This window comes from Cavia porcellus, unplaced genomic scaffold (assembly GCF_034190915.1).
Source record: "Cavia porcellus strain 051 isolate PalLab524CR breed Dunkin Hartley unplaced genomic scaffold, mCavPor4.1 scaffold_6, whole genome shotgun sequence".
Lineage (NCBI taxonomy): Eukaryota > Metazoa > Chordata > Mammalia > Rodentia > Caviidae > Cavia > Cavia porcellus.
In genome coordinates this window covers 103,817,790-103,826,510 of record NW_026947489.1, presented here as the reverse complement: position 1 = coordinate 103,826,510, position 8,721 = coordinate 103,817,790, and the positions used below count along the sequence as shown (strand labels likewise).

At 33.7% G+C, this 8,721-nt stretch overlaps 1 protein-coding gene across 7 annotated transcripts in view; it reads right to left on the bottom strand.

Annotated features, from left to right (window-relative positions):
* Sbf2 (SET binding factor 2) overlaps positions 1-8,721 on the bottom strand; it is a 497,072-nt gene that overhangs the window by 304,169 nt on the left and 184,182 nt on the right. The gene's annotated exons all lie outside the window — the stretch shown is intronic.

Sequence of the window (8,721 nt, the reverse complement as noted above, 5' to 3'; positions counted from 1 at the left end):
CAGTAAAAAATGGGGAACTGAAATGGCTTGACACTTCTCAGAAGAAAAATTACAAATGGCTAATAAATACATGAAAAAATGTTAAACATTTCTGACAATTAGAGAAATGCACACTGAAACAACTGAGATTTCATCTTACTCCAGAAAGAATGACAATCATCAAAAACTTAAATAAAAATAAATGCTGGTGAAGCTGCAAGAAAAAAAGCACCTTTCTATACTGTTGATAGAAATGCAAACTAGTACAACCATTATCCAAATCAGTATGGAAATTCCACAAAAAACATAAAGTTAGAAATTCCATTCAATCCAACTATTCTCCGTTTAGGTATCTTTCCAACAGAAGTAAAGACATCATATGAGAGTGACAGATGTATACACACACAGCAGCATAAGTCACAACACCTGAATCCTGGAAGTGCCCTATATGTCTATCAACACATGAATAGATAAAGAAAGCATAGCATTTACATACTGTTGAATACTACTCTGCCACAAATATAAACTTGAGTCATTTGTAGAATAATGGACAAACCTTGAGAAAAAACTAAGTGAAATAAATTAGACATAAAAGCTTAAATTCTAGTTTCTCTTTTATATGAGAAGCCAAAAATGCAAATAAGGAGCAAAATGAAAAATAAATAATGTGAAGCAAGGAGACTGATTTTGTTCAAATGGGAAAGGGCTGAAGAGATGAAGAGAGTAAGGAGGAAGAGGAAGGCAAAGACTTGAGAAGAAGAATTGAGATGTGTTATACATATGTACCAACCCCACACAAGTAATATAATTATCATGCAATGCAAACATGTAGTAATGAAAATTAAAAACTGAAAAATAATAAAGTGTAAAAAGAATGAAAAGACAAACCACAAGTTTAACAATTTTATATATATATATATATATATATATATATATATATATATATATATATATTAGGGGCTGGGGATTTAGCTCAGTGGCATAAGCACCTGCCTTTCAAGCAGGCAGTCGTGAGTTCGATCCCTGGTACTGATAAAAACAAAAAAAAGCAAAAAAAAAAAAAATATATATATATATATATATATATATGTAGGTCTTATGTAATGAACTTTTTTTATAATTCAATAACAAGAAAATGATTCAGTTTTTAAAATGGATAAAATATTTGAACAGATATTTTACTAAAGCATATTTCAGATAGTGAACTACCACAATAAGTTACCAACAGATTTCCATTAGAACAGCTAAAATCAAAAGAATGGCTCTGCCAAGTGTTAGGATATGAAAGAATACCATGAATATAAATTAGTAATGTGTGTTTGAGAACACTTAAACAGTTTTCTTAAAAAGGTAACTGTGATCCAGTCATTCAACTTTTAGGATGTTACCCATAAGAAACAATGATGCAAACAATCGAATATACATCCATAAGTGAACTGAATAAACAAAATACAGTGACCTATAAAATGGGATACCACTCAGTAATCAAAGAAATGATTTATTCCTACATGTAACAACAAATACAAATCTCAAAATAAAATCATTGAGTGACAGACACCAGATCTTCCCCTCAAAAAATATATTGCATGATTCTATGCATATTACTATGGAAAATATAAACTGACCTATAACAATAGACAGTTTGCAAATACAAGGCAAAGAAAAGATAAAAGGAGTTTTAGAAGATGATGGATATATAATCATTTCCTTAATTATGGAAAGGATACCTTTCAAGTTACAAAGATGCCCCAAATCAAACTGTACATTAAAAAGTGGAAATGTGGAACAATATATAAAAATAAATGTGTGAACGCTTGAAATACTTGGTCATCTAAAACAGTAAATTTTTTTTTTTTTTTTTCCGGTACTGGGGATTGAACTCATGACAGCCTGCTTGCAAGGCAGGTGCTTATGCCGCTGAGCTAAATCCCCAGCCCCATAAGAGACTCTTTTATAAAAAATACTGAGGCCGGAGGATCACAAAATCAATCTCAGCCTGGGCAAGGAACTTCAATTATAGTGATAACTTGTCTCAAAAAAAAGTAGGGGTGAGTGGGTTGGGGGATGTAACTCAGTGTGAAGGCCCTGGACTCAGTACTCAGCAACCAGCTGAAGATATAGCTCAGTGCACAGCATCTGCCTGGCAAGTGGGAGGCCCTGAGTTTGACTCCCATACCAATATCCAGCACACTTCCACACAAGACTTTCATAACTTATTTTCAAAATAGCTTATTTTTCATGATACTTTTCTTAGTCTAAACAACTTACATGCCAAGGCAATGTTCATTGTTGCTTGATTCTGTGTCTTTCAAAATGTTTCTTCTTCAACTGCCTCATTCTCCAACTACCACCAAAGTACTACAGATCGTTTAAGGCCCACCTTGACCACATCTCCTTTATTTCCTGGTTTATTGTTATTGAAGTAATTTAATTAAAATCACTTCCATGGGTATCCATAAAACTTTTATCTAATATTCCTTGAAAGAAATAACATGAATAACAGGATATATTATAGTAACCCACTTTGATTTCCTATTAACTTGATTTGAAACCCTGTATCGCTCTCACCATCTTGTTTTGAATGATTTTCCTCTGTTCTGTTTTGCTTGATAGTACCAAGTTTGAGAGTATAGGCAACAACTCTGAAGACAATAAGATTCACTATGATGCCCATTCTGGTTTGACTATTATCTTCTCTTGAAGTCTTGTAATGTCTCCAATGTTTTGGTTTTATTGGTTTTGTTCTTTACTGTTTTGTTCAATTTTATATAACTGATGATATAGGCAATTCTTTTTAAGATAGCAAGAGGCATTACGGTAACCATTATTGATCACCTTGTATTCTGTTTTTACATTATGTACTATGTCCATCCTTTTGATTTGACTGACTTTGTTTTGTTATATTACATTTGGTTTTATTCTCTTCAAAAAAAAGTAATAAGAACTGTGGGAGTAATAGAACCCAAAATGTGTAATTGTCATTGTAAACATGTTTTTAAAATAATTATATTAAACAGGGAAGGAGGGGGAAGAAATTGGAAAAAGTATTCAGAAATAAACTCAACAAATACAAGTTAGTGGTGTATCACAGTGATGGACCATATCCCTACCATGTACAGGTCTCCAGGTTTGATCCTTAGCAATGCAAAGGCAAAACAAAACCAAAACCTCCAGTGACTATACGAAAATTCACAGCAGTATTATTCAGAATAGATGAAAAGTAGACACAACCAAAATGTCCATCAATAGATAAATAGACAAAGCAGCTTTGGCATAAACACACAATAAAAATACTATTGAAATGATATGAAATCCTGATACGTGTTATAACTTGAATGCATTATGCTAAGTAAAATAAGACAGATACAAAAGAACAAACACTGTATGACTACACTTATATAAGGTTCCTAGAACAGTCATAAACATAAAGACAGAAAATAAAATGGTAGGTATCAGGGGATAGGGTAAGGAAAATGTGGAGTTAATGTTTAATGGATAGAATTCTAGAGACAGGTAATCGTGATAAACATACAATAGAGGAGATTTTAGACTTGGACTCTTCAGCAATGCTGAACTTTTCAGGCAGGCAACTCTTAGCAATGAATTAAACGGATTTGACAAAATGAAACAGACATGAATCTTCTGGAGCCCAGGGATGGAATGTCATGGGTCAGCTCTATAACATCCTCTAAAAGTCTCACATGCAGAGATACAGCCTTGGTAGAGTTAAGTTGTGACTCTGTCCTCAGTTCTACTTTCTGATTGCCATGGGTTGAGCACCCTTTACTCCATTATACTTCTCTGCCATCCTACTTCTCTGCCTTGGAGCCAGCTAACTCTGGACTAAACCCATAAGCCAAACAAATCCTCTTCTCCTTTAAGTTCTAGGTACCACTGAGAAAGTGACTAACACAAAGCCACAAGCTGTATTTCATTTCTTATTAACAAGTATGTTATTTCAACTGCTGAGAAAACAGAAATTATCGATACGGCTCTGTATAATTCTGTACATAAAGAAAAGTGTAAAGACCCAACAAATGTTCCCAAATAAGTTAAGCACTCATGAATACTGCCTCGTATATATACTATATGCTAACAATTATTATTATTCAATATTTATAACACAGATAACTTTAGTGGGGAGATTGTGGCAGAGAAGGATTATCTTTTTCCTCTCTATAAAAAATATGAATGTTGTAGAAATGGCAGGTTTTCAAAAATTACTTGCTGCTTTTATATCAGGATAATTCTATACTTTCTAAGTGACCTACTGCATATTTTTGTGGTTTGCTGCAGAAGAAGATACATTAAATGAAGCATGAAATTACTTAAGATCAACAAAATTGTCAGTTATGAAATTTTAGCCCTCAGATTTCTAGGAAGATTTTAGATTTTGCTTCCATTTCTCTTATTGCAAGAGATCCACAGGGTACTGGCCCAAACCAAATAAAAGTTTAACTTTCTTGTTCAATAAAATTTAATCCTTATAACCTGTATTTTAGGAAATGTGAAATTTAAAATTTCAAATTCAACTATAGAGGAAAATGATTCAAAGTATGACTTGACACCAGCCTGAACTACACAGCAAGATCCTGTCTCAAAAATACAAAATAAAACAAAGCAACCAATGCTTTAAAATAATAACATCTAGTTTTTCTTTCCTCTTTCTTTCTTCCTCTCTCTCTCTCTCTCTCTCTCTCTCTCTCTCTCTCTCTCTCTCTCTCTTTTTTTTGGGTGGAGAAGTTTACTAGGAATCAAACTCAGGACCTCATACCTGCCAGGCAGATGCTGCACCACTAAGCCAAATCTTCAGCACCAGATTTAGTTTTTCTGGAGGGAGACATGATTATGGATACAATGGACTTCTCTATCACCATCTGCTCCTGACTCACTACTATTTATTCCTGCCAAGGAACAAGTTGGTCACAAAGCCAACTCATACAGTGAAATTCCTGGAAAAGATGTGTGGTGATTTGACAGGTCTGTAATGGTTGATACACTGTCAACTTGAAAAGTCTAAAAGCTTAACTAAGTAACTCAACAGTTTTGCACCCTAGGGTATAGAGTACAGGCCCTTATGGCCCTAGGATATTGTTCATTGTGTCAACTTGAGAAGTTCAATCAAATGATTCAGTAGGGTGCCAAGGGCCTCACTGAGCATGTACAAGAGGAGAGCAGAGAGACAGTGTGAGTGCTACACCCAACCTTGGGTTGGGAGTTGCCTGCTTATAATATGGGGGAGGAAAACAGGTTTGCTCTCCCCTTCATCTTTTGTTCTTCCTGCTCCTGCTGCACCCTTGAAGTATTGCCTCTGTGTCATGCCACCCTGCTGTGGAGCCAGCTGATTACCGGCTGAAACCTCCACAAACTCTGAGCTAAATAAACCGTTCCTTCCTTAATTTTAGGTCTCAGATATTTTGCCCGAGCAACACGGGAAAAGTAACCATCACAGAGGTCCAAAGGAAAAGAATCTCAAAGTAAAAGGACTTATTTGCATCCTTATCTTAGTAGGGAAATCACTACCAAAAAAAGCACCTTGTGGTGAAGGGACATGGGATTGTAACCACATGAGAATGCAGGAGGCACTCTGACTTGCACTGTCCTAAGATTGTTAAGCAGATTATATCCATCATTAATGAGCCATGAGTGGACACTGGCATCACTATGGCAGATAATTAAGGCAACTGTTTAATAAATTTCCAATTGTTATAAAAAAGACAAAACTTAATTTAATATCTTTATACAGATAATTATAATATTAGAGATGCTTTATCAAACTTAAGTTTGGTAATACAAGATTTTTGTCTAAGTGTTAACTCTGGAAATAAATTCTTGCATATGCTACATATTAGAACTAAATATAATAATTAACATACATTAGATATCTTTCTAGTGTTCATAAAGCGAATAAACAAGTATATGGAACTCTAGTTTGCTCATCAAATTACGACTTTTGAAAACAATGGTATTGAGTATTTTTTTCCAAGTAGGAAAAAGTTACATCAAAATATCAGTAAGTATTCACTAATACTTAGTAATAGTATAGTAATACTAACCTGCAATATTTTGTCATAGACTGAGTTACATCAAAATATCAGTAAGTATTCAGTAATACTTAGTAACAGTACAGTAATATTAACCTGTAATATTTTGTCATAGACTGAAATCTTGATAAATTATGGAACAATAAGTAAATACTAACAATATTATTTTAATAACAGAAATTTAAAAATGCATACAGTATTTTAACGGCCATATACCATAAAAATTAAAAAATATTGAAGAGATTGGGATGCGATACTTATGATAGAGCACTTGCCTACCATGTATAAGGACTTAGTTTTAATACCCTATACCTCAAAACAAAACACCTATATTATTTTATGAATACAAACAATATTATTTGATCTACCATAAGCTTCTAAAGGTAATTATTGGTTTCCTAAAAGCTCTTATAAATATTGCAACTTTTCATTCAAAATAAGTCCTAGAATCATCCTGAACCTATATGCACATATGTTTAACAATTAAATTCAACTGCCTACTAATGGTTGTGCACATGAATCTATACGTATGTAGCTGTATGTGTCAAAAAATTTTTCTGCACTAAAAATCTATGCAGACATTTGCATTATTAACATATAATATTTTTCAGGAATGGGAATGGGGACAGGTGTAGAGGGGAAGATTAGCGTCATTAACAAGCCTTTCAAGATTTACCATCCATCCAAAAACAGTAATCCTATTATAAGTTCCCGATGCTTGATTTGCCTATGAACTCCAATTTTTAAACAGCATAGCTGTAATCCCTTCAGTAGACAACGACGGAAGTTTTGCCATGAGTTCAAGGCCAGCAAGGAGAAACCAAATATATAAACAAACAAACAGCATAGTAATAGCTAGTTGAAAAATAAAGAGAACTGCAATTAAGCAGTACAATAGTATCAGTTTTAAATTATTACACCCATTTAAATGGCAAGAAAACATTGGCAATGAAGGAAAACAGTCTGTATCAGAACTGAAACCATTCCTGAAATAAGATCTGAGTGTTAAACATCTACAGAAAATATAAACATTATGAACTTAAGACATCAAACACAGAAATCATTTTAAAAAACAGATGTTAATCCCAATTCAGCTCTTCTCGAGTATAGTATCCTGCATTTATGCCCCAAATAAAAGGTACATCAGTGACCTTCACAAACATTTTGAAAAGTCAATTTCTGTTAGATGCAATAAAATAAGACTAAGAAAATCAGCACATGTTACATTTGATAAAACAGATTCCATAGTAATCATTTTTATTAAATAAAGGTGTAAAAGAAAGTTGCATGAAGATTAAAAAAACATGCAAGTTCTTATCTTAGAAAACAAAGTTATGGCCACAAAGATTAAAAACAAGTTGTTACAGTTATCTAATGCTAGACTTACACTATAGTATTACAAAGTTGAAAATAACCTCAAAATAGTCGTTTTTGTTGTTCTTTTGAACTACATAGTTTTACTATGTAGTTCAGACTGACCTTGTACTTACTATGTAGCCCAGGCTGACCTTGAACTCACAATGATCCTCCTGCCTCAGCCTTGTGAGTGCTGAGAGATTACAGGTGTTGGTCAGCAGGCCCAGCCTTGATCTTGAGAAGGCAGTATGCGTTAACACTAAAAATGTATATATGAAGTATTTCACATCCAGGCTATAGATGTGACCATTCTGACAGATCAACTAAGAACTGCAGACAGTGTATGCATGATTTGGTTAGAGGCTACAGCCTTGCAGCCACTGAATGTAAAAGCATGTTTTTTGTACTCTTCGCAAGTGTTCTCAAGCCTATCTACCTTAGCCTATCAGCCCAGTTCCCAATGGTATCAGTTCAACTGTAACAAGTAGTTTTTTTCAAACTATCTTTTGGACTTCTCTAAGTGCCTTTCTTCTCTTTATGTCTTTAAGACAGAATATCCCTTTAATAAATAGAGTGGTCATCGCTGACTCTTTCAGTATGTGACACATATCATCAGAGATCAGCCCCAATATTAATAATTGGGCACTACAGAAAGGCTAACAAAAAAGGTATCAAATTAACATCAGAAGCAAATATCTGGACAAATAAATATTATCTTTATTTTGATCTATCATTATTTTATTTTAATAATGAACTACCTCAAAAGTAAACTGACCAAGAACAAATGTCCTAACATTTAGTAATTGCAGATAAACCATGCCACAATGATTCAAGAACAAAGGAAGCTTTCATAAACCAATCTTTCTATATTTATGTAAATACTTAAAAGAAGCTACAAATTTTCTAAAGGCAGAAAATTGTATCTTTCTAAATGCTACCTGATTCATTATCAAGTAAAGACTATAAACAAAGGTTTAAAATAAAAATATTCTGTGAGAATCTAAGAACAATGTGTGTTTTTAATGTTGCAGTGTTCTCTGCATCTGTTGGACTGAGTTAGTTTACTGTGTTTTACTTATCTTCTTTCTAGTTAATCTACCCTTATTAAAAGTGGGCCATTCAAGCCATGGTTGATACATAGCAGTAATCCCAGTAGTGGGAAAGGCTGGGACGGGAGAATTCCAAATTCAAGCCCACCCTGGAAAACTTTGCAAGTTAGTAAGGCTCTGTCTCATAATATAAAATAAAAAGAGACTCGGGTTGTAGCTCAATGTGAGGGCCCTGCATTCAATATTTAGTATCAAAGAAAAAAAAGTCTACAATCATTATTGTAGAACTATTT